Consider the following 26,989-nt stretch of genomic DNA (forward strand, 5'->3'; position numbering starts at 1 on the left):
GACCGGACTGGAATGGATTCTGCAAATTAGATTGGGTGGCACGCATCCCTGCTGCTTTCTCCAAACTTTCGTGAGTACTGCGAAATACAGCGCAAAGCACGTGTTGCATTCCGTACTTGCCTCGCCAACCCATTGCACCGCTGCCCTCTCGTTACAAATTGTTTGGAATTTTTTTTCTGCATCGACGCTCTATTGCTTAGCGATCTCAATTATTTTTTTGTAATCTTGCTATGAGTCTGTTTATCAGTGACTTCAAGTGAAGTGTAGAGGAACTAAGGAGCCCTTTTTCGTGCGCTTAAAAGTAGTCCCGGCGGCTCGCACGAAAGGGCTTTCCTTTTGTAGTTCATTTTCGAATACGCCTCCGTTTGGCCCCGGCTAGCCCTGTCCCAGCAAGAGCAACCATTTCTGTTTCCTTTCAGTATGTACCGAAATAATATTGATGCACGGCGATTGTGAGATCTTGGCTTCGTCGCAGCTTCTGCTCATGGCCTCTCCCGATGGTATGCCTTGTGCCTCATGAAAAGGTGAGTAGCACTTGAGTGCACCCGCTTGTAAAGATATGTGCTGGCAAAAACCGGTTGCTCCACAAGGGTGCTGATATATGTAATCAAACTCACCTTATTTATGAAGATAGTCCACAGCATGACTTTGATGTGGCCAGGGCATGAATTTCGATCAGCACCGCCACAGCCAAAGCAATAAAAAGCGGGGGAGTATCGAAATTAATTGTGGCCCAACAGCGAAAAAAATACAGAGACCAAGAAATAAACGAAACGAGACACACGAATAGCGCTGAACTTACAGCTGATTTTTTTTTTATTGGGAAGAATCACATCATATATACGCACACAGAGAAACAGCGCACATGCGCAACGTCAACGACCTCAAGTTTTGGTAAAAAGAAAAAAAAAAGCATTTAAAAGCACGAGTGCATCGGCCCACTGTGCAGCATATTCATTTCCCGAGGAGATAATGTGACAAAAGGCGTACTCACGCTCCCTTTACTTTTTCTGATGTGAAAAGCTTCTCTAGTGCACTGGTAAGAATGAACGAACAAAACATCACTGTCATCAAAAAATGACGTGCATTCGCACATGGATCAGTGCTTCGCTAGGTTAGCTTCTTTCTTTTTCAGCGAATTAGCGTGCTCCATGAGCCGCACTTTACTGCATTGCACAGTCTGGCCTATGTAGGTAAGGCCACAGGACAGAGGGATTTGATATACTATGCCAGTCTTACAAGGAACATATCTATTTTCATGATTTATGTTGCACACATTTCTTCTGCCCCCTCGTGCATTCTTTGAACCGCGGCTCCCACTCTTTCTAGTTTGTTAGGAGAAGGAAACAGAACGTTTACATTATGCTTGCTTCCTACTCTTTTAATTCGGTGCAACAGCGTGTGTACATATGGCATGACTACTACATACCTTTCTTCTTCCTTCCTCCGAACACCTTTCCCGCCCTCACATGCTTAAAACAATTTTAGCGCGCAGAGGACTTTGTCTGCATTCGAGACGAGAACTGAGTTCAGGAAACCAGCTTCCCTGCATTTGTCCGCCTGAGTTAAGAGACTGGACATCATTTTATGATGACAAGATTTCTTCACTGCCATGCCTAAGCATCCCGTAACAATACTACTTTTTACGAGCTTTGAATGAAAGGACCTGTAATTCAGAAGGGGCTTTTCACTCCTAGGTGAATACTGCCAACAGACATGGTGGGGTTGGAAAGACAACATTAAATCGAGAAATTGTAAGGCTGTTTCTTGGGGGACTTCATGCGTGAGCCTTAGTCCCGACCCATTACGTGCAAAAACATCAAGAACATTTGACACAAATTCAGGATTCACAGAGCTAGCTAGCACCAGAAAATCCTCCACGAAACGGAAAATGTGCATGCAACAACTGGCTAAATCATTCTCAACTTTCATATCAACCCTGCTTAGATAAATGTCGCTGAGGATGGGAGCTACCTTGGCACCTATGCACACACCAGATTTTTGCGTATAAAGTCGACCATCTCACTCAACAAACGTGTTACTCAGGTAGTAAGATAACATTTCCAAAAAGGATCCGGTTAAGGTTCCACACTCATTTTGGAACCAGCATTCATCATTGTCCTCCGTAATACATTGCTGAACATACTGGATGAGTGTGGAAGAGATTACACAAATCAACCACATCTACGCTAAAACCAGCACTGTATACCAAGCTCTCATTTTGGTGCAAATCAGCAACTGCCTCAGAATTAGGAACGAGAAATGGATCCTTTGCTCGAAGTGACGACAAATGTTTGCAAAGATAGTAGACACAACCAACTGCCATGAATTGCGGAATTCATACTTTCATTCATTATACTTTCTGTGTTGTAACAAAATCCTTCACATCTTACCTTTCCCAGGAGTGGGCATTTATTGCATTGTTCTGATTTCCAGGTCCTTCCCTGTCTTTGGTGCGTGTGCTGAAACAGGATCCTTTGGAGGCAACCTGGGGCTTTCTTCTGTGCTTTTGATTCTGCCTTAGTTTCCATCGGATAGCTGTGGCTGGTACGTGTGGGCAAAGGCGTTTCATATTTGCAGACCAGCATATATATGGTCTAGTGCTTGTCAAGGCAATTTTTTTTGGTACAAAGTGTGATGCTGCTGCAGTTCCACACACAAAAAAAATGTTTTTACAATTTTTAGACAGCTTACCTTCAAGTTCTTCGATTTTGTAATGGTGTATATATGGTATGCTACCACTGTTTTTTTTTTTTTTTTTCCTGTCATGCTAATGCATCAAGGATAATGCTAGGCTGTTATGGCTAGCATGATCTGCTAAGGTAAAAGTGCTGGTTTCATTCCGCACCAACTGATACAGGTTGTGGGCTTGACCATCCTCAATTTCTTTTTAAAAAATCATAGCAAATTGTATTGCTATGAGGAATATTATCCCAGCTTGTTTTTGGCGAAAAAATATTTTCTGCCCGTGACCACCATCTTAAAGGAGTATAGACGCCAAATTTTGGTGGCATTTTTGTAAGACATTCCTGTATACGGATCGCCAAGTGGTTTTTGCCTACGACTGCTAAATAATTTTCAGTTCAATTTTCTTTTCTCCCCAATTTCGGTTTCAACAGCTGAGAAATGGCTGTGACATCACAATCAAGTCGAAGCCATGCACAGCATGAAAAAGCCGCAGTATAATCTCCAGCTCTTCAATTGTTGCGATTCCTGTTCTCGAGGCAGGCTGGCTTCAGCGTTGCAGTGAATTTAAACATCACAGGATATCACAATTTTTTTTCACCCGTCACGTCACCTAGACTTAAATTTGGCGTCACAGCCATCACACAGCTTTTGAAACCGAAACGGATGAGGAAAGAAATTCAATGATAAATTGTTTAGCGGTCATAGGTGGATATCACCTGGTGCTTTCTGTACAGTAATACCTTGCACATCATTACAGCTAATTAAACACGAACCCAAACATTAGGTGTCTATAGGTCTCCGCCATGTTTAAAACAAACAAAGCAATCAAAGTGGCGTGGCAGTCGTCTATGGCCCCAGAGCAGGCGGAAAGCACGGGAGCGGCACTGTGGTGCCACCCCACTGCTGTGGCCATACTTGCCAAGAGCGTGTTATTGTGATATGCAGGCACCTTTTTGGCAGATAAAATACCTACGCGCTGTGTGAGTACAAAAGCAATACTTGAAAAAACTTCACGTACACAGCATGCATCGCCTTGTCCTGCACACCGTACCAGACCAAGAGCGGGTTCAAAGCGCACGAGCGAAGTTGTTGCTGCCTTGAAAATGAGTAGCGTTGATTGATATCTATTTGCTATTTGCCCAGCACATTAGCCGCAGAATGCGTCGAGAATTGTAAAGCTTTGGGTGCATACAACAACTTTCAGTCGGGTAAGTGGAATGTGATTTTTCTCGCTCGTAAACAGCACACACAAACCAGGTAGGAAGTATTCCGCACAAAACATCATTGCATTCTCGGATGATTCTTCATACCGAGCACCAAATGAGCGTTGTTGGTAAGCATGGCAACAGTAGCAAGGGCATTGTGCCTTGGCACCGTACAGGTTTGCTTATCCTTGCATTATTTCTTTAAATCACCACGCTGCATGCCTATCTGTTGAGTTCGTGAGAGGTTATTGGTGTCAGCGTTTATAATTTCTTCATGGGTATTCAAGCTTTTAGCTTGCATTACAAGCTGCAGCGTCCACATGCAGGTTCCGTAGTTAGGGCTACCCAGTTCAGTCCAGGCCGCCGTGACCACGTTTCTATGTAGGATAAACTCTGAATGCGACAGTGTGCCATGCAGTACGTAGTTGATGTAAAGATCCTCAAAATCTGAAACAGGGGCCCATATGTCACTCGGGACGCTCAACCCCACAACTCGCATTCAAAATTAGCTGCAGTGAATACCACTCAAACCTCTCGGTATAATAAAATTCATCTCCAATTGAGCAAATCAGTGGCTGTCAGCACACGCACATTTCATCACAAAATTTAAAATAATTTGAGGTGAACAAAGCTAATGTTAGCCATACAATATAACCACGGAGGAGTGCAATACTGATCGCATGCGCAGCAGCTCACTATGCACATAATACTAGAAAGTGAAAAAAAAATTTGCTTCAGGAATTGCTTACATTATAAACAGGTCTACGCATTAATACACTGGCTGCCTCGTCAACATTTTACGTGCACTCACAAAATACCATTACGCGTCATAAAGAAGGCCAAACTCGAGTTATTCATGGCCTTTGAGCCCATAACCGCTCTGGCGTAAAGGTGTCGGTATCCAGCCTTTGCGCCACACTGCGATGGCCCACTGTTTACGGCGACCTTCGCCCATAAGAAACCTGTGCAAGCTTACTAAACTTTGCGTTCTTTGCCTTCCAGCACATGCCACGGTGATGCAACTAGTCAGCATGGTGCTTTGTTTTTTATTTTTTCGGCTGCAGCAAACCATCGCACAATCACAATAGGCGAAAGCAACTGAAGCATTGTTTTTCCTACCACGCGAAAGTCTGTAATTACGACAGCGCCACCGCATCTTCATGATGTAGCCAGAGTGAAGGTGGTCTATACTCCTTTAAGCTTGCAAGTAATAGCAAAACCTAGTCACACAGATAAATTTGTAAAAAAATTAACTTTTTGATGCATCACTATAAACAAAAATTTTCATATTAATAAAATGCATTGTTCTTTTGATGTGCAGGAAATAAACAAACTCTGCCTTATATTTGTTCAAATATAAATCATAAAATATGGTACAAAAAGCTGAAATTTTGAAATGTTTGTCAAATTTTATATTCGTATGGTCTAGGCACTAGACTAGAGTGCCTGGGTTCGAATCTGACTGCCGGCAGCTGCGTTTCGATGGATGCAATGCGGAGAGGCATCTGTGTGCTGTGCGATGTCAATGCATGTTAAAGATCCCCAGGTGGTCAAAATTACTCCGTAGCCCTCCACTATGGGGCCTCTCTCTTTCCGCTTTCGCTCCCATCTTCCGTCCCTTGTAGCGTGATTCAGGTGTCCACGGGAAAACTTTTCCTTTCCTGTAAACCAATTATTACTATTATAGTACTCAATCTATTTCTCCAACTTTTTTAGAAGACAAAAAACCTATAAAAGAGATCAAACAACTTAAGCTGCACCTGCGAAAACATTATAAAAGAGATCAAACAATGTAAGGTGCACCTGCAAAAGTATTCTAAATCAGAGAAAATTACCTTATTGAGGTTTGAGGTTTATTCCTCCGTCAGTTATGTAATGAAGTGGCCCTATTAAAGATATGAAAAATACTAGTTTGCACAGAGCCATTCATTGCCATTTAATACTGAAAGTTAATTCAGGGTGCTTTTAGGTGAGAAAATAATTTCTCAAGTTGAGCCTTTGCAGGCAACCACGGTGTTGCTCTGTGCCTGCTCATCGCAGCAGCCCACTTTCTGCTGGCTGCGAACTAGCAGTCCACTGCTTGAGTGCAATGGTGCTTTAGGCCTGGGCACTGTCAGCTTTAAATGTGCAAATTTTTTGCAGTTATATATCTGTATTGTAAAGAAGAAGTTCTGATTAAGCGGACAGATAGCCGAGAAGGAGGAAGAGGAAGTGCTTTTGCGGACCAGCTGACTCAAAAGTTAAGCCACTACCGCTCCGGTTCTTCTCGCTACCAGTGCCCGCTACCAGTGCCTGGATCCCCACTTAACACTTGGTGGAGGTGCGGGGTAATATATATATATATATATATATATATATATATATATATATATATATATATATATATTGCATGACACAGTACCATTCAATGGCATTTATTTTTTAGAGCTTAATCTAATTTGTGCTTTAGATGAAAAAAAAAAACATTTCCATTCAGCGATCGCTTTGAACCCTGGCGTTGCTCTGTGCTTGCTCTTCACTGCAATGGATGCTGGAGCTGACGTCAAGGAGACATGTAACAACACCTTGTGGGGGTTCTCACGGGACTCGGGCTCTGTGCTCAGAACGGAACGCCCCGCCGCTAGCTCTGACCACATCCGTGGCAGGGAAGAACGGAACACTGAGGCAGAGCCACCGGGCTGGGCTGTTTATTGGGTGTGCCCAATTTTTATCCTTGGTCATAGCAGCATCCGCGGGCTCTGGCGTCGCGGCGTCGTCTCCCCCCCCCCGATGAGATGCTGTGCATCGATATTAGAGGGTAGGGGGAAGGAGGGGCCGCCCGGCACGCTACGCCAGGTCTCTCGCCCCTGCCCTCTCCGCCACTGCTTCAGGGGAAGGAAAGAGATGAGGTATCCCCGTGAGGCAGACAGAGCCGTGTCGTGCAAGCGTGGGTAATCTTAAATTCCCACACCCTCCTCCCTTAATCATGACCTCCACCTGGGTGCCGTTTTCCCCTTGGGAGTCGCACGGCTGGTCCTTCAGCAGGCCCATGTAATACAGGAATCAGGGCAGGGGTCAGGACTTGGGTCGGGACTGCTCCTGGTGCCGCTGCCAAAGTGAGGCAGGCCACCCTCTATGCCGAAAGGGCCCCGCATGCAGGCCGTACATCCGACTCGTTCTGTTGAAATCCCCGTCGCCGCAGTCACGAGGAAACATAAGGGGGCGAATTATCATGGCTCGCTTACCGGTCATGGGCCGCCAGTACGCCCGTGGTGCGCTGCTCGCCCACGGCTGCGCCGACTTCCAGTAGGTCGTAAATCGGCATCAGACTCCATCCCGATAGGAGCTCCATACTGTTTTTGTTGAATGCCAGTCTCTGTGCTCGACTTCAAACCGAATATGGCACCTGCATTTGATAGCCCTCCTCGCAGCTGCGGGCAAAGAACAGTCTTCTTTGCAGCTTTTTGATCCGCATCTCAAATTACTTTGCGGGGAATTCTGATCCTTCTGCTGTACTACAGCTTCATTTAAATTTTTCTTTGTGTCCGTGGCCTTCAGCAGATTCCTTTATTGTCGAAGCTGGTAGTGCCCAAGCCTAAAGCAGCATTGTATTGAAGCAGTGGAGTGCTGGTTCTGTGTATATTTGCAGCCGGCAGGAAGTGTCCTGCAGTGAAGAGCATGTAAGAAATTTACGGCGTTGCAGCGGAGCACCAGAACAAGAGGACCAGCGTGGCAGGCTTCTCGAACCGAGCAGCCTGTGCCGTGCTTGCTGGCTGTGAACGCCGATCTTAGCGCCTCCGCTTTACAGCGGCGCTGTGCACTACAGGGCCCCCCGACCAAACGGAGCGGCGAAATGTACTAGCCAACGGGGCAGGGATGAGGGTGCCTCAGCGGCAGGCATGTCGACAGATAAGCCAGCAACTTCCGAGGGGAGCTCCTGGGGAGATGTCTCCATATATTTGGGTTTAAGGCGATCCAGGGAGACTACCTTTCACGACCATCCAGCAGGATAGTCGCCGACTTTGTAGTCTTGTTGAGGACATGGTACGGGCCATCATAGGGGGGGCTAAGAGGCGCCTTTACAGTGTCTCGCCTTAGAAAAACATGCCTCGAGGACGCAAGATCTAGGTGCACAAAGATCTGACGGTCAGATGATAGAGGTGGGACTGGGTTTAGGTGTTGAATGCAGTCCCAAAGGCGTTAAAGGTACTGCAGGGGCTGGGACGAGAAAGCCGAAGGAACGAACAAGTCTCCGAGATGACTTCGGCCACCAAACAGCCAAGGTCGCGACGAAAAACGGTGCGTAGGCCAAGAAACACCATAGGAAGGTGACCAGCCCAGTGCTTGCGATCTAGGCGAGCAATGAGGGCAGTCTTGAGCTGACGATGGAGCTTCTCAACCATGCCGTTAGCACAAGGATGGTATGCTGTGGTGCGGCAGTGTTTAGTGCCGAGCAGACTGCTAAGGGAAGTGAAGAGGATGCATTCAAACTGGCGGCCACGATCCGTGGTAACAGCCAAAGTGGGAAATCCATGCTGAAACGAAGGCTTTGGCAACTGTTTGCGCAGTAATGTCCAGAGTGGGCACTGCTTCGAGCTAACGAGTGAAGCGGTCAGTCATCATCAGAATGTGCCGGCAGCCATTAGATGGAGGTGGTGGTCCAACCAAGTCAAGGTGAACGTGGTCAAAGCAACAACCAGATGGCAGGAAAGACTGGGGAGGAGTCTTTGTATAGTGAGTCATTTTGACGGACTGGCAAGCAAAACACAAGCGGGCCCACTGGCGAACGTCTAATGTTTGGCCAGACGTACCGCTGGGTAATGAGGCACTATGTGGCTCTGATGCTGAGATGGCAGATGTCGTGAAGTGAATGGAAAATGGCAGGATGAAAGACCTCTGGGATGGATGGACGAGGTAGAGCCGATGACCCTAATCACAAAGAGCGCACTATTATTAACCTTTTCACTGCCAAGTTTTTTTTTTTGTGACTGCTCCTCACTTCCTTCCAGGTTCTTTTTTCATCTGTGTTACTTTCACCTGATTCAGAATTCGGTTTGGTTTGGTCAGGAATTCAGGAACTGTTGATTCAGAATTCATCAACATTTTCTGAATTCTTTCATCTATCATAGCATGGATGAACCTGGCACACTGACTCGCCATGACTCGCTGCTGAAGCAATAAAGCGACGTGGTGATGATAATGATGCAGGTCTAAAAATACCTAATCTATTTGTAGTTTAATATGAAGGCCCCGCCTTCTAAAGAATGGGTCCGCGAGTCAGGGCCTCGCCCGACTACTAGTCACAAATTCACATGAATTCCATTCTGCTCCAAAATACCAATTGGTGAAATATCAGAGAGGCCTTCACCCTGCAGTGGGTATAGTCTGGCTGATGATGATGATAAAAATGCCAGTTTATTTCCGGGTCAGCAGAGAAGCACTTTGCAAAGATACAACACTGCACGCCACTGCAATGCGAAGCATGTGGTCGAGGCTCGTGACAGGACTATGCTTTGCTACAAAAGTAAGAGGCCAGTGCTTTTACATGGCAAGACAAAACATAGTGGGGTGTGAAGATGGCCTATGTGACATGGCAAAAGGGGCTCCGAGCAGTACAAAATACATTGCTCCTCGTCTGGCTGCAACTCAAGAAAAAAACCCAGCTCAGGAGGCATCGCTTCCGTCTTCATCCTGGTATTGCTCTGCTCCACAGTCCATTACATCAGGATGCTTCGGGCTGCTCGCCAACAGCTAACAACGTGATCGCTCCCCAAGCAGGGCTCCCGCCAGACTCCCCCGATTCTTCCATTCTGTCCCTTTATCTACACTTTCTGCCGCGTCAAGCACAAGTCTCGCGCCGCGATAACCTTTGCACATGCACAGTTCAGCTGCCCCTCCACGTGCTCAGACAGAGAGAAAAGAGCACGTGCAGTTCAATTAAAAGACGAATTGAGGCGTTGGAGCCGCACATATATTTACGCTAAATGTTTTATGAATTTGTGAAGCCTCTTCGTAGACAATACGACTTGTCAGCAATATTTCTTTTTAGTGGCAGGGAGTTACGAGTATACTCAAGAGGAGAGATGAAATGCTGGTGTCACCGTTGGTGACAGATTTCTCAAGTGAAATGTATATGTCAGTATTGATTTTGCGAGTGCAGATCCCAAAAGTTATACTGCTCGGCCATTAATTTCAAAGTGGCGGCAAACTGGCCATTTTAATGAGGTGATTGCAAGTCTGGTTCAACTGGTGGGAAGATTTTTTTTTAATTCACTTTTTTATGTGCTAAAGGAGCCCTTTGTTGCCATACGGTTTTTCTTTGTCCATAGCTCATCATCATTATCATCGTTAGCTGGACTATACCCACTGCAGAACGAAGGCTTCTCTCATAATCCTTCAGTTAACCCGGTCTTGTGCTAGCTGCACCCACTTGACCCCTGAAAACTTACTAACCTCGTCCACCCACCTGACTTTCTGCCGCCCCCTGCCACGCTTGCCTTCACTTGGAATTCAATTTGTTGCTCTTAGCGACCATCGGTTATCCTCTCTTTGCAATACATGTCCTGCTTGTGACCATTTCTTCTTGATTTCGACTAGAATGCCATTATTTAGAGTTGATTTCTTGGACCCACTCTGCATACTTCCTATCTTTAGACTACACTTACCATTTTCCATTCCTCAGCTCTATGCATCTACTTCAACTTAAGTATAACCCCTTTAATTAGCCTTCACATTTGAGCCCCATAGATAAGTACTCGTAAGATGCAACTGTTGTTTACCGTTTTCCTGAGGTATACCGGTAAGCTGCTAGTCATGGCCTGCAAGAACTTGCCAAATGCGCTCCATCCTAGACTTGTTCTACAGGTTTTCCTTTTGAATTTAATCCTAGTGCCAGCGGAAATAATGTGAGCGCCAACTGATACAATCTGCGCACTGTGTAATTTAATTTTAGTGCCAAGCATTTAATAAAAGCAGCAGTTTATTTAATCCGAACACCAACTCGAATGATGACAGCGCCAAACAATTGAATCAGACTGCCAACGCAGATAATACAAGCGCCAGTGGATTTAATTCATATGTGGAAAATAAATGCGGTAGAGGGCTCTAAAGCACGAAGCATGAATTCCAGAAATAAATCGAAATTGAGATCACTTCGCAGACCATGCGACGCATAAGCGTCACATCTGCATGCACTATTTTGCTTTGTTCTTGTATCTTACAAAAACCAAGAACCACGCACAGCTGAAAAACTGCAGTTTATGACACGCCTCTTGCAGCTTTTAGTTTAGACGCATGACAAGTGAATAAATATTGTCACGACTGAAGTCCGAGGGAGCCGTGAAAGTACCACGTAGCCAAGGACCCGAGAATGAGGTCGGCTTGTCGTTTCGAACACAGAGTCACAGCGTCCAGCACCAGCGCGCCGCTCGTGCCAACCACCGCTTCGTTGTCGTCGGCCCCAAACACGGCTGTCGCGCGGCGCTAGGCACGTGGCATTATTCCCCCCCGTGAAAGAAAACATCGTCCCGATGACAAGGTGATAGGAGAAAAAAAATTAGGCGTGAGGTGAACTGTACAATAACGCAAGGTTTCACTTGCAGGGAACGCTCAGTCACGCGAAAAATACGGCTTTAAGCGCACCACATGCACAATTTCAGGCCGCTGGCGTCGAACACCGACGGTCACAGTTCCATCTGGAACGACTTCATAATTAACGTTGTTTAAGCGGCGCAAGACTTTATAGGGTCCGAAATAGCGGTGGAGTAGTTTCTCGCTCAAGCCTTTGTGACGCACGGGGGTCCACACCCACACTTGGTCCCCTGGTTCGTAGTGGGCCTCCCTGTGCCGAAGGTTATAGTGTCGCGCGTCGGTGGCATGCTGCTCCTTGATGTGTAAGCGGGCCAGCTGACGGGCTTGCTCGGCCTGTTCCGCGAAATGGGCGGCGTCGGGTTCGACCGCTTCTTCCAAGCACGGGAGCATCGCGTCCAACATCGTGCGGGCCTCTCTGCCATATACGAGACGGAACGGCGTAAACTTCGTGGTTTCCTGCGGCGCCGTATTGTAGGCGAAGGTGACATACGGCAGGATCTCGTCCCACATTTTATGCTCAACGTCGATGTACATTGAGATCATGTCCGCCAAAGTTTTGTTCAGTCGTTCCGTTAATCCATTTGTCTGAGGGTGATACGCTGTTGTTGTGCGATGCTCGGTATGGCTGAGAGTTAAGGTGTCCCGCAGTAGCCGAGCTGTAAATGCCTTTCCTCGGTCAGTAATGATGGTCGACGGTGCACCGTGTCTGAGCACAATGTCGTTCATAAAGAATCGAGCAACTTCGCCGGCAGTACCTCGGGCAAGGGCCTTCGTTTCAGCGTAGCGTGTTAAGTAGTCTGTGGCGACTACAATCCACTTGTGTCCGTTCGAGGATAAAGGAAATGGGCCTAAAAGGTCCATGCCCACTTGTTCGAAGGGTGTGAGGGGCGGTTCTATAGATTGTAACATACCGGATGGCTTGAGCGTGGGTTTTTTTCGTCGCTGGCATTGTCGACAGGTCTGTACGTAACGTCTAACGCTCGGAGAAAGATGTGGCCAGTAGTAGTTCTGCCGGACTCGGTTTAGGGTGCGTGTAAAGCCAAGATGCCCTGAAGTTGGTTCGTCGTGGCAGGCCAGGAGGATTTCGTGCCTTAGATCAGCCGGTATAACTAGCAGGTATGTTTTCGCACTCGACGTAGAATTCTTCTTATAAAGCACCCCATTGCGGAGGCAATACGACGACAACCCCCGAGCAAGGTACCGGGGTATTGTAGGATGCCCACCTTCAAGATGGTCAATAATCAGTCGCAGCTCGCCGTCGGCACGCTGTCTGGAGGCGAGATCGGACGTAGTGACTGCTCCGAGGAAGCTATCGTCGTCGGTGGCATCTGACGAAGGAGGGCCGACGGGCGCGCGGGACAGGCTATCGGCATCGGTGTGCTTCCGGCCAGACTTATAAATAACATCGAAATCGAACTCCTGTAGGCGCAATGCCCAACGTGCTAAGCGGCCACAAGGATCCTTTAAGTTTTTCAGCCAACACAACGAGTGATGGTCAGTGATGACGCGAAACGGTCGGCCATAAAGGTACGGGCGGAACTTGGCAGCGGCCCATACTACCGCCAAACATTCTTTTTCAGTGGTGGAATAGTTACACTCAGCACGGGAAAGTGCACGGCTGGCGTAGGCAATTACTTTCTCGACCCCGTCTTGGTGCTGAACTAGAACGGCACCAAGGCCGACGTTGCTCGCATCCGTGTGTAATTCTGTGTCGGCATCATCGTCGAAATGTGCCAGGATCGGGGGTGACTGGAGCCGGCGTCGTAACTCGTCGAAAGCCATCTGCTGCTCGGCGCCCCAGGAAAATGATGCGTCATCTCGAGTCAGGAGAGTCAGAGGGCTGGCCATCTGTGCAAAGTTTTTGATAAAGCGACGATAATAGGAGCACAGCCCCAAAAACCGTCGGACTGCTTTTTTATGGGCGGGGACGGGAAAGGCAGCAACGGCAGCAAGTTTCTCAGGGTCAGCTCGGATGCCATCAGCACTCACGATGTGCCCAAGAAACTTCAATTCGGTGAACCCGAAGTGGCACTTTTGAGGCTTGAGAGAAAGGTTGGCAGACCGGACAGCTTCGAGAACAGTTCTCAGGCGGCGTAGGTGTTCCGTGAACGTCGGTGAAAAAATTATTACGTCGTCGAGATAAACAAGGCATGTCTGCCACTTAAGACCTGTGAGCACAGTGTCCATCATCCGTTGGAAGGTGGCAGGAGCACAGCAGAGCCCGAATGGGAGGACGCGGAATTCATAGAGCCCATCTGGTGTTACGAAGGCAGTTTTTTCACGGTCCCTCTCATCAACTTCAATTTGCCAATAACCACTCCTGAGGTCAATGGAGGAGAAGTACTTGGCTCGGCGAAGTCGGTCGAGAGAGTCATCAATCCGTGGTAGCGGATAGACGTCCTTCTTTGTCATACTGTTCAGTTTCCGATAGTCAACGCAGAAACGAAGTGTTCCGTCTTTCTTTTTAACGAGGACTACAGGCGAGGACCATGGGCTGTTTGAAGGTTGAATGACGCCATCGGCGAGCATCTCCTTGACTTGCTGTTGGATAGCTTCTCTCTCCCGAGGAGACACACGATAGGGCTGCTGATGGATGGGTCGAGTGCCTTCATGCGTGATAATCCGGTGTTTAATGACCGACGTTTGCTGCACCTTAGATGAAGACGTGAAGCACACACGAAACTCCAGCAATAGATCTTGAAGTTGCCTCTTTTCAACGGAGGAAAGGCTAGAATTGATGTCGACAGCGTGTACGGCATCATCCGGTTCAGTGCTAGGCGTAGATTCCTCTGAAGCAAAACATTCGGCGACTTCGTGCAGATGGTCGACGTAAGCAATGACAGTGCCACGGAACAGGTGTCGATGTTCATTGGAGAAATTGGTGACAAGTACCTCCGTCTCTCTTCCACGAAGGAAACAAAGACCTCTTGCCACAGAAACTCCCAAGGCGAGTGAGAGGGAGACATTAGGCTCAACAACCCGGAGGCCGTGATGTGGCTCGTCACAAGTAACTCTGGCGAGGATGCTGGCGCGTGGTGGCACTGTGAGGCTATCATCGGCGACTCGCAGCGTGGAGTGGGACCCGCGGTACTCATGCTTTTCAGTGGCCAGTTTGGCGGAAAACGTCACCAAGCGGTTCGGTAGATCTATAGTGGCACCGTGCTCACGAAGGAAGTCGATGCCAAGAATAACATCACGAGAGCATTCGCGTAGAACGAGAAAAGTCGCAACAAAGGTGCAGCCTCTCACCGTAACCCGGGCTGTACACATACCCAGTGGTGCAACCACATGTCCGCCTGCCGTACGTATGTCTGGTCCGTTCCATGGCGTCATCACCTTTTTCAGTGTCCTTGTAAGCCGCCCACTAAGGATAGAATAATCGGCTCCCGTATCAACTAAAGCGCTGACCTCCTTCGTGTCGACGATAATAGGGATGTCCAGGGAGACCCTGCCAAGACCAGGGCCTGTCGACGTCGGTTCGGAGTGAAGTGAACGGTGTGGTGGCGGAAGCTGGGCGGCGGTTGGGTGGTCGGCGTCGGGACAATTCAATGTCGACGGCAGGTCGGAGTGAAGGAAGCGGTGCGGCGACGGAAGCTGGGCGGCAGTTGTGTGGTCTGCGTCGGGGCGATTTAAGCGACACGGCGGTGATAACTGGTCGGCGATGCGGACGACGTCACGGCGATCTGGTCTGTGCGGTGAAAACTGGACAGGAATTCGGCGTTCGACGTCGGGGCGAATCGAGCGGTGCGGCGGTGGAAGCTTTACGGCGAATCGGTGTGCGGCGGCCTCGCCCCCAAAGGTCGCCGGAGCTAGTTTTCCCGATGAGGACTCGAGGAACCATGGCGTCCAGCGGTATACCGTGACCCAGAGGGTGAAGAGCGACGAGGCGAAGGCGAGCGCGACTCGCGACGAGGAGAATGTGGCAGACTGGCGGGTGACGTACGCTGGCGGGTTACGTACTCGGCGATGTCCTGAGGCCGCTGACCAGGCCGTGGACGAGGGCTGTCGGGGGAAAATCCCCTAAGGCCCATCTGACGATAAGGGCACTGCCGGTACAGGTGACCTGCCTCGCCACAGTGGTAGCAGAGAGGGCGGTTATCTGGAGCGCGCCAGAGATCAGTTTTCCGGGGCGCCTGGCGCCGATCTTCCCAAAGGGGCAGCGGTGCCGCAGCGTGCACAGCGACCTGAGGTTGCGTGTAAGGCGAAGGGGTGGGTAGCAGGGCTGGGCGGCGTGTGACATCAGCATAAGTCATCCGCTCGGTGGGGCCCGGGGGTGGTGGTGGAACGACTGTACTTGTTGGTGGCGTGAGTGCATTCTGGACCTCTTCACGGATGATGCTGGCCAGGGAAGCTGCGCCAGGAGCTCCATGAACTTTCTGGAGCTCCTCGCGAACCACGGTGCGAATGAGGTCGCGAAGGGAGCTCATATCTGCCCCGGGATTGTAGTCGGTTCGGTCAGACGGCGGTAGTGTGGATATGGAATTCAGCGGCCGACCGTACTGGCTGCATCGCTGCTGTAACAGTTTCTCCATGGTCACAGCTTCAGCCAGAAACGCCGCGACGGTGGTGGGCGGGTTCCGCACGAGGCCGGAAAAAAGCTGTTCTTTGACGCCGTGCATCAGGTGCCGAACCTTCTTCTCCTCACTCATGGACGGGTCGGCGCGATGGCAAAGGCGCATGACGTCTTCAACGTACATTGCGACCCCCTCGTTCTGACGCTGAACTCGAGAGGTCAGGGCACGCTCGGCATTCTCTCGGCGGTCACTGTTGGCGTACGTACCGAGGAGCTGACTTCGGAAGGCCGGCCACGTAGAGAATGTGGCCTCGCGGTTCTCGAACCATGTCCGAGCAGCGTCTTCAAGGCTGAAGTAGACGTTCCGCATTTTCGCAGCGTCGTCCCAGCCGTTAAACGTCGCGACCCTTTCATAGTGAGCTAGCCAGTCCTCGGCGTCTTCAAACTGCTCACCGTGAAATGGTTTAGGGGTACGTGGGGTCTGAAGGATGAGACAGGACGAAGGGGTGGAAGGGACAGTCATGGTACGGGCGGGCGGTGTCGTTGCCACAGCCAGAGTCTCTTCGTCAAGAGGGAAGGCCTCGGGGGACAAGCCTCGGAGCCGTCGGCTGGTACGATGGACCGGAGTGGTCACGAGAGGCGGCCGCGTAGGGTCGTCCGCAGGAGAAGGGATCATCGATCGCACCTCCACCAGTGTCACGACTGAAGTCCGAGGGAGCCGTGAAAGTACCACGTAGCCAAGGACCCGAGAATGAGGTCGGCTTGTCGTTTCGAACACAGAGTCACAGCGTCCAGCACCAGCGCGCCGCTCGTGCCAACCACCGCTTCGTTGTCGTCGGCCCCAAACACGGCTGTCGCGCGGCGCTAGGCACGTGGCAATATGACTGTCATCTTCTAATTGGCTGGTTAAGCACTGCTTATTATGGGTTGTCATATGCACTGAATCTGCATGCTGATGGCATTTCGGCCTTCACACAACAGCCTGCTGTTTTTGTGAAATGGCAACCGGTGCAGAAATGTATTTGTGTTTCTAATAATGATTCAACACCACTAGCAGAAAAGAAGGATTAGTGTAAAGCAGAGTTGGTTCAGGCGAGAAGACATGGAGCCAGAGAAACATATCTCATTTTGCCGCTTTCTCAATTTTACACGGCCACTACCACGGAAAGAGAGAGCGCGTGCCGTTGCATTCAGTCTGGCTCTGACATGGCAAAGTGGCTGAAACTATGTACAGCAGAGCTTTTAACCCAAACAGCAGTGCTTAATTTGCCTGGGCTGTAATTGTAGCAGCGTAGGAAACTACAGGCTAGTAAAAGCACAGAAGCGGCCGTCTTTAAAATGCAGTTTTATTTTCTGGGAGACATTAGGTTTAAAACACTTGCATCAAGGCAATGTTTGTCATAATACTGATGAAGGCTATCCTATACGTTGACACTTTGCTGATTCGGCGCATTGTCTGAAAGATGATCTCAATTTTGATTTATTTCTGGAATTCATGTTTCGTGCTTTGGAGCCCTCTATTGCATTCATTTTCCACATATGGATTAAATTGGTTGGCACACGGATTAAATTTGCCGGCACTTGTATTAATTGCTTTGGCACTCAAATTAAATTAGTTGGCGCTGGCATTATTTGAGCTCGCGCTTGAAATAGATATGCTGGCGCTTTAATTAAATGCTTGGCACTCGAATTAAATTACATGGCACGCAGATTATATCAGTCAGCGCTCAGATTATTTGCACTAGCACTAGGATTAAATACGGGGGGAAAAACCTGTAGTTATCGCTCTTTCATGGTCCGGATCTGCGGTTGCTACCTGTCCTAAGCAGACACATTTGCCAACAACATCCAGAGCTTTGTTACCTGCAGGGTGGAAGTACTGCTCCATTCACTCCGTTTGCTTTATTCTGCTCCAAACTGCTTTGCCTGCGCCATCCTGCCCCAAAACACAATATTGTTCCAAAACTCCAAAACTTGATGTTTTGCCATGATGTTTTGATGCCTTGGTATTTTGCCATAAAATTTAGCGAAACATGATTTTTGCTTAACATTAATTGTATTGGGCCATTAATTGCGCCAGGTACAAGAAATGCGGTTCGATGCAATTTGGTTAGGTGACTGTGAGAAGTGCAGCAGGGCAGTGGCATGTTGTGCTATAGACCTTTTCACGAGCCTCGGCGAAACCGGTTTGACTGGGCTGTGGGGCGGCTTTGGGAGAGATAATTCTCAACTTTTCTTATGCTAGCAGCACAGCCCAGTATTCAATATGGCAGCGCCCACGACCACTTTTCGAAAAGGTCTATAGACCAGAACAAGGAGGGTAAATTGAACACTGCCATTTTGAAAGCGTTCTAGCACCATCTATAGTTGCCGCAGCGAAACTATGCCTCTGGGTTGTCAAACGAGGCAGCCGTGTGTGTCTAGCTCTTGCGCTTTTATGTTTCTTTTTGAAGTTTTCACAACTGGTTGCTGATAAAATGGTCAAAAGTTAATTTCTGCCTCACAGCAAGACTATTCTTTACATCTTGCGAGGGCAGAGGCAAGTACAGTGTCCACAAGTGAAGTGAGTGGTTCCTATAAGCGCATGGTACCATTGCATGCAGGCTTGCTATGGCTGTGACTTTTCTGATTTGATTTGCACCCCCAAGTAATGTCCCATGTACCAGCAAAACCTTTGCAGTCTGCTATATGTTTTACCTTTGCGTGGTGACTGCAAAAAATCTGCCGCAGCCCACACCTCACAAAACAGACCACATGCCGCTACTGCGAGCGAATGCTTCTCATTGGCGATGATTCCCCGGTGTCTCTTTTGTTTTTTTTTCCTTTCCAGCAGGGTTGAAGAATGAATCAGCAGCACATCAACCAAACAGGAGATATCAAGGTCTTATTTTTGTGACTGGTTGGCGTTGCTTATCATGGCTGTTAAAAAAAAAAAAGGCACTTCCTTGCTGAAATGCAAACGGAGACATCAGGTTTACTCGCACTTGTGGCATGCCACCTGTTTGTGCGGTGCGGACTGCAACAAATTTTTGCAGACACCACGCGAGGGTAAGAAAAGTCACAACCGTAGTATTTTTCGCATAGAAAGGTACCATGCACTTAACTGAACCACTCGCTCCACTTGTGGACGCTGTGCTTGCCTCTGCCATTGCGAGATGTGTAGAACAGCCTTTCCATGAGGCAGAAATGCAATTTTGACGATTTTGTGAGCAGCAAGTTGTGAAAACTTCAAAGAAACGTAAAGGCGTAAGCGCTATGAATAGCCATGGCCACCTCGTTTGGTAGTGCAGAGCAGTCATTTCGCTGCAGCACCTCTAGGTAGCCTTATAGCGCCCTCAATATGGCAGCGATCAATTTACCCTCCGTATTCTGGTCTATAAGGGTCGTCATAGTTTAAACGATGGCAGCACACTAGTGGTGGAGGTACAATGCACCTTGGCTGGGCCTAGCTAACACATATAAAATTTTAATAAACTAGAAAAGCGAGCATAAGAAATATTTTGATCTCAAGTTATTCTAAAACGAGTCACAAACGACTGGGAGGAATTAATTGCGAGAAAAATGTTTTGTGCACATGACAGCAACTTCTCCCTGCCTTTTGAATCGCCGGTGGTGAGAGAAGTGAGGGCAAGGAGCGAAGCAATTGCCACAGACTACCACGAGCTGTTGAGGAAACTTTTCTGGTTACAAAGAACTACACGAGTTGTTCCAACAGTTCTGCTGTGAAAATGAGTGTGTACTTCACTATAGAATCGTTGTTAACAACAAACCTGTCCAGTCTACATCAGACAAAAGCATACTTGAAGCATTATGGGGGTGATGCCAGGACGGTGTTAATTGCAAGAAATGCTTTCAAGAGTGTTGGAAAGGCATAGAAAGCCTGTTGCCAACGTGTAGCCCCAGTGTTATTTAAAAGAAAACATGAGTCACTGGGAGACAACCATGAAGTAAAGAAGCTTAAGGAAGAAAAGGCTACCCTTCAGTGCCATCTATCCTTCCTGAAGGTACTACTGAGCAGTGCCCAGGAATTTATCAGCACAGCTGCGGAATCAAAAAGTGGCGATGTGCAGCTTGTTTATTTTAATTCCAAGGTAGTGGTGGTGCTTGAGCGTGGACATGTCTAAAGCTGTCAAGTCAGAATGGGCAAAAGCTTTTAGTCAGCTGTGTTACTTTAAACATCTTTACATGTTGAGATATGCGTGCATAGGTAGTACAGCATTGAATCTTGAATAAAAAGTAATCAAATTGGATTTTTTGATCAGAAAAAAAATTGGATCAGAAAAAAAATTGTAGTTATTAAAAGTGCTTGACCCTAGAAACATGTTCCAAAGCATAATTCGAGTGCTTCAAAACACTCGTTTTACTGCTCCAAAGTGGCATTACCACTGCTCCCTGAGCTGTTCCAAAATGCTCGTGCCTGCTTCCACCCGTGTACCTATTAAGGTGAAAGCCTTCAACGGCTCATACTGTTGCCGTTTGTTCGTCCGGTCAGACAAAGCTATCAATCCTATGACGTCATCACCCAAAACCGAAAGTAACGTCATCAGGAAAATGAACTTCAGTAGAGTAAGTTGTTGGGCTAGTTGGTATTCTATATTTAAGGACATAGTTTTCAGCGCAAAGGCACGTGGCCAAAGAAAAAAAAAAAAAAAAAAGGAAGACTATAGGGACAAACACTGCGCTGTGTTCAGCCCTATAGTCTTCCTTCTTCTTCTTTCCTTTGGCCGCATGCCTTTGCGCTGAAAACTTCGTCCTTAAATCTAGAAAAATGAAAGTCCGATCTCCACCGGGAATCGAACCTCCATCCCTCGGATCCCCTGCCGAGCGCTTTAACCTACTGCGCCATGCCCGGAATCGTGAAACACATCATAATTCTTCTTGTCTACAGTGAGGATGATAGTAGCGATAACAATAATGCTGCAATTAGTGATAATGACAGTGATGGAATTAACAATGACGATGCAATTAGTTGGTAATGATAATGAGAGCAAATGTGATGCACCTTGTGCACCAACAACACTCAGGCTGTCGCATTTCTGCAGTGTAGATTCCACAGTGCTCTCGGAATTTTTGTAAACTGCTGCTCTTATCCGAGGCTATTGACCATTACCGTAGGCTTCCACATATTAATTTTTAGGCCTATGTTTTTGATTTGCTTGCCTAGGTCATTAAGCATTCTTTGTAATTTGTCCACTGAGTTAATTAACAAGGCAATGTATTAAATCAGCCCTTATTCATAATTGTTCCCGCTCCAGGTTTCTGAATACTTCCTCTAAGCAAGTGGCAAATAGTACTGGGGAGATCGTGTCTGCTTGCCTAGTGCCTTTCCTTATGGGAATTTTATTACTTTCTTTATGGAGGACTATAGTTGCTATGCGGCCACTATTGATATCTTCCAATACTTTCACATACGGCTTATATACACCCTTAGGCAATGACTGCTGACGTTTCGACTGAGTCAAATGCTTATTCTAATCAACGAATGCTATTTATAAAGGCTGGTTATATCCCGAACATCCTTCTATCACCTCGTTGATAGCATGATGAATATGATCGATGGTAGAGTACCCTTTCCGAAAACCTACCTGATCATTTGGTTGATTAAAGTCTAAGGTTGTCCTGATTCTGTATTTGATCCCGGATATATCAAATGCATATATATCATTTTCCTATATCGAACTCTCAAAATATCCCCCTGAAAATCCCACATTAAAGTTTAGCAGCGTTGTTCATGTCCATCGAATTGCGCGTCGTGCCCTGCAAAGGATTGTTTTAACAGCTCACCGGCAATCATTTTTCATGCATAGAGCCGGGTTGTGCAGTCATGGCAGCTGCTGCCTGCCAAGATTTCTGGCGCCTGCGAAGTGGCATTTGGAAGTGTTCCCAATGTACTCTCCTTTTCGACACTAGGTGGCAGGTGACATTCAGTGCGTGTGTACACCTTGCAGGTCATCGCCGCACCCTTGGTGAGCAGTGTGTTGCCGGCAGGCAACGCACCACTGCCATACATGTACCATATTCAGGCTTCTGGGTTATAGAGAGCCTCATCTGTTGGTTTGCCTTATATATGAAATTGCCTATGTATCTAACTATTCCGTGATCCACTTCGAGTTCAATATATATATAACTGTAGTAGCAATGACTTAGTAAATTCCGTATACGCAACAGGTAGTATGTTGATTGGTCTGTAATTTTTCAAGTCCTTTGCATCCAATTTCTTAAGGATTAAAATAATGTCAGCATTCTTCCAAAACTCCGGTGACGATGTCCAGACATTGCATGTGCAGGGTGGCCATTTTTCAAGCACAATATCCCCACCGTCCTTCAACAAATCTGCAGTTACCTGAGCCTCCCCAGCTGCTTTCCCCCTTTTCATAGCTTCTAAAGCTTTCTTAACCGCTTCCTTTGTCACTGACGGAACGTCTGATTGCTCTTCACTATTGCTAATCTCATTATCAGCCTGGTTAAGTGTAGAACTCCTCGGCTACCTTGGTATGCATACATCGGATTTTCACCTACTTAATTTCCCCTTCACCTCTTTCAGGCTAGCATTGTATTTTAGAGCATGCTCGATTCTCTCCGTAATATACTCCCTTGCGTCTAACAAATTACGTTCACTGAGTACCTTTAACATCTCTGCCAGTTGTATCCTGACCCATCGGAGGGAGGTTTTCACGCCTTGCCATTTCATAATCGGATATTTCGTCTGCTTAGATAGTTTACTGGTAGCCTGTCTAATTGTCCTACTGCCTACCTCTGCCATGCACTCATTATCAATGGCTCTGAAATTATCGCTCATTGCTTCTAGACTAAGATCGCCTTCGTCGCTTAAAGGCCCACTGTCCACCCTCCGGTCGAAAATATTTTCTTCCCCGGTGACTGTGAGACTTCGCCCCTGGACCGCAAGGCCGCAAAATGTTTTTGAAAAGAGTAACTAATAACGCAGTTACAGCCACCGCAATCACCCGATTCTATCCTGCCTCTCTCCTTCCGTTCCCTCGCAAAGGTTTTTCACTCTCCTGCCCGAGGTCGTCTAGCCTCCGCAATACAAATTCCCCTTCCTCCTCCGCGTTTGGCGGGAGGTGGGGCGTGGCTCTCCGCGAGCGCGAAAAAAAAAAAAAAACGGTCGAGGGAGCGCGCGCCGCTGGATTCAGTCTGGCCGTGGCGAGGGAAAAGCGCGCTGCGAGCGGTAGACACCCATCCTTCTCCCGTCAGTCAGCTAGACGGACCAATGGACGTCGTTCCCGATACGTACGTCATTATCGGCGCCCGTCGGGCCAGCGCAGGGAGCGGTGAAGCTGGCTTCTCAAAGGAGAGCATGAGGGAGCTTTGAATTGTATTTTCGATGCTTTGCGGCGCGCGTGTCGCTGTAGATATTTGCACAGACTATCTCCGGTACCTGATCGAAACACTGGGCTCCTTTTCTTAAAAGGGCCTTCCCGGACAGTGGCCCTTTAAGCTGAATATCTGTTCTGTTCAGAGATCCTGAATTCGTGCACCGTCCCTCATGTGGCAAACCTTATTCGTTCCCTCCCAAGTGTAGCTTGCTGCCGGGCTAGTTGATCATTCATGAAGTCAAGAATTTAGCGCAAAAATAAAGAGCGGACGAAGAAGGACATATAAAATGATTGACCAGCGCTAGTCAATCACCTTATGTGTTCTTCTTCGTCCATTGTTCTTTATTTTTGTGCTACATTCTTGACTTCGTGTAGCAAGGGGCAGCAGAAAATGAAGTGTGCGAATGAGATGAAGTTTTCAAGGATTAGGTCGCCACAGCTGGCTAAACATTAAGATAGGTATGTAGGGACCTTGATGTCGATAGTGGGACCCGGCCATTTTCAATGGGTTCAATGACCAAGATACATAGGATTGGCTTACCTCTTACAAGCGGTTAAGCGTCCACAACCAGGGAGACGACGCTGTGAAGCTGAACGACATGGTGTTTTACGTGAAAGGCATTGCCAGTTTGTAGAGCAGAAACCGCAAAGCAAACTTCACCACCTAGTCTGCTTTTAAACGCGCCTTTTCTTAGATCTTTGGCTGCCCTTGCATACAAAAGCTGTGTTCCAAACAGTACTTGTGAGCCTAATCCCAGCTGCAAGGATCCTTCACCAGTTATACTGAAGACATTGTGAACCTGTGTACACATCTAGAAGTCTCCAGCCAGAGATGGATCAGATAAAGCACATTCTCAAAAACATTGAGGCTGACGCAGTTGTCCTAAACCCTATCACTGTTGCCAATATATTCATGCTTTGCCAGGAGCAAAGCAGCACATTCTGGTTCAGCCACCTTCTGTGCACTTTGAATCACTTTCCAGCTTAGTTCCGTCAGCAGCTTGCTGCTGGACCAGTTTAAAGACTGCGATTGGGGAGGTGATATAACAGCTACTCCTAATTGAGGACATTTGGGGATCTCCATCTAGCCTGGCCATGACCCTTCAGGCTGATTTGAGAGCAAGTGACTGAAGTGCTGCCATTCATTCATCTGCAGGTTCCTGCTGCAATAACGCTCATGTATGGCAACGTCAGATCTGGTCAGACATGTTTATCCCGTTCCGCCTTCCACTGTAGCCTGCCACCTTCATTCCTACGTAACTGTCCCCTCTTTGTGTGGACTCCTGGCGCATATATGACAACCTTCTTATTTGTTATGCGTGCAGAGTTTCTGGTCACATTGTGCGTCATTGTCGCCACCTGCAGATGTGCCTGACTTTATGCGCCTCCTGAGCCCCGGCCACGTCTGTCCTGCAGACAACTTTGACACCTCCACTCACCACCTGCCTACTCGCCTCCATCCTCATAATGCCACTCGGTTTCTTTGCTGCATCTCTGCCCCAGGAAAACTAGTTACTGCCTGAGGCAAGAACTGCGAATACGTCAACAAATGTAGGGCCGTTCCTTGTTGATACTGGTGCTACTGTATCTGTGATGTGTAGGAAACTGCACTTGCTAATAAAAGTGTGGACAACATTATCTGATCTTTCGCTTCTCACATCGTAATGCGCAGTGTCTTTCGCCTTTGACTGCCTGCACGGCCAGGGCCACCATTCACAGCTCATTATGTACCATAGAATTTGTTCTCTCGTCGTGCTGCTGTGACACCATTTCAGGTTTTGACTTTCTCTCTGACCATGGCACCATCATCATCATCATCTGCGTTAATGCCTAATTAGAACTTCTCCCATGCAGTTTGATGATTTGTCTCCCACTTTGAGCAAACTGGCTGTGGCTGCCGACATTGAGCTTCCTGCATGCTCATCTTCCTCCTTACAAGAGAATTAAAGGAGACTTTTATCCTGCAGTCAGGCTGGTTAGGATGATGATGAGGAACCTCTTCGGCTATGCTCTTGCCATTTTTTTTTTCTTTGCTGTTGCACACTATCGCATCCTCTTCACCTAAAAAAAAAAAGTGCAAGACACCCCTACATAAAAACGTACACAATATCCATGGAAACCTACTTGTGAGATGCTAGTCATTGTTGCATGGCTAGTGTTTTGTACTTTCCTATGTGCAGAAAGTGCCGAGCATTATTTTCATCGAGTCACACTAGCTTCATTTTTTATTTATCGATTTATACATACTATCGATCCAACTTGGACGAAGATAGGAGTGGACACAATGTCAAACTTGGAATAGCACAGCCATTTCGTATCTAAAAAAGAAAAACAACTTTACCAAAAAAATAAAAGTGGACACTGCTCAGTTCTATGGCGCAGCTAGGAAGTGTTGTATGGTGCTTCATTTCTTTCTTTTCTGACATGATGGGAAGTTTTACTGAAGAGCCAAGATTTTGTTGGGGAAGCAGTTTCAGATAACAGAAATAAGCAGTTGGTCATATATGTGCTTGGTAGAAGAACATAGCTGCTATTCTGCAAGCATGAAACTGTGCGGCTTGTGTGAGTTCCTAACATTTTTTAGTCCCTCCAGTTTTTGTGAAATAGGGGCTTGTTTCTAACTAGACACGCAAGTATTTAGACATTTCTTGACAGATGAACATAACGCATGTCTGCAAGACCTGAAAGGCACTGTGTTTTGTTGTGCCTGAGTGCATATTTAGCAAATATGTTAAGTGCAGCACATGCCCTCTCATTTTGGAGATTTAAATTCAGGGGCTAACCGGATGGGTAGTAAGGACCTTGTAATAGTTGTAAACATGGTGAGTACACTGAATTCTCATTTGAGGCGGAAAAAGATTGCTAGATCAAAGCAGTGCATCTTACTGTTGCATTTCATATTGCTTCCCCACAGTGGCGGCAAGTTTCAGATGCATAGCTGCGGATGTCCTGCTGATGACAGGAAAGGTGCTTGCATTACAGAACATATTTTATAAGCGTTGTGTTCATCCAGAAAAAAAAGAAGGATTGTAGTATAAGATTATTTCAATTTGAGAGCTTCTATAGGCTCTTCAAGAGCATTATGTGCCTTTGTTTGGACAAATGCTGCATCATTGGTCATTCCTCATTCATATCCATACAGGTGCATAACCTGCAGGATTTTCATCCTCCTAGTGTGTGGGCGCTCATGCATGAAGGAAAAAATAAGAGTGCGAGACAAAACAAACTATCGCTTGTTTGTATGCTTGGGCCGCTTTGTTTAGTGCATTTATAAAATATCTGTATAGCATGAGTCACTGTAAAAAGTAAAAAAAAAAAAAAAATCGTCAAGGGTGAGTTGTGCTCTAGTTGCTGTCAGTTGAGCACATCAACAAAACTGCCAGGCTCAAATCAGCCACTTGTTTTCCAACATGTCAATCCAGTTGGATTCGTAATGGGACTGCTCAGCGTCAGTGTATTCTTCCTTTTGGGCTCTGCAAAGTATTTTCATAGTCACTTCTATTTGTGCCTGGAATATTGCTTGCGAGAAGAAAAAGGAGCAAGGGAACATCTTCACATTTGCACTGGTTCCTCACAGGTCTGCACGGATGTGCCTTGCGATCACTGCTACATGTCGTGCGTCAAATGCTTCGATGGAGCAAAGCGGCCCTTGCGAGGTCTATCTGCGCAAACATGCG

The 26,989-nt window shown here is 47.4% G+C and overlaps 1 protein-coding gene and 1 long non-coding RNA gene across 2 annotated transcripts in view; both read left to right on the forward strand.

Moving 5' to 3' along the window:
- The window catches only part of LOC146191744 (uncharacterized), a 181,853-nt gene that overhangs the window by 15,622 nt on the left and 139,242 nt on the right, over positions 1–26,989 (forward strand). The window lies entirely within an intron of this gene.
- LOC146191746 (uncharacterized) lies at positions 426–25,523 on the forward strand. Its single transcript, XR_014706685.1, has 3 exons — positions 426–524; positions 2,437–2,547; positions 24,678–25,523. It is a non-coding gene; the product is annotated as an uncharacterized LOC146191746 (long non-coding RNA).

The sequence above is a fragment of the Amblyomma maculatum genome, chromosome 4 (genome assembly GCF_055883805.1).
Source record: "Amblyomma maculatum isolate TAMU_Amacu chromosome 4, ASM5588380v1, whole genome shotgun sequence".
In the NCBI taxonomy this organism is placed as follows: Eukaryota; Metazoa; Arthropoda; class Arachnida; order Ixodida; family Ixodidae; genus Amblyomma; species Amblyomma maculatum.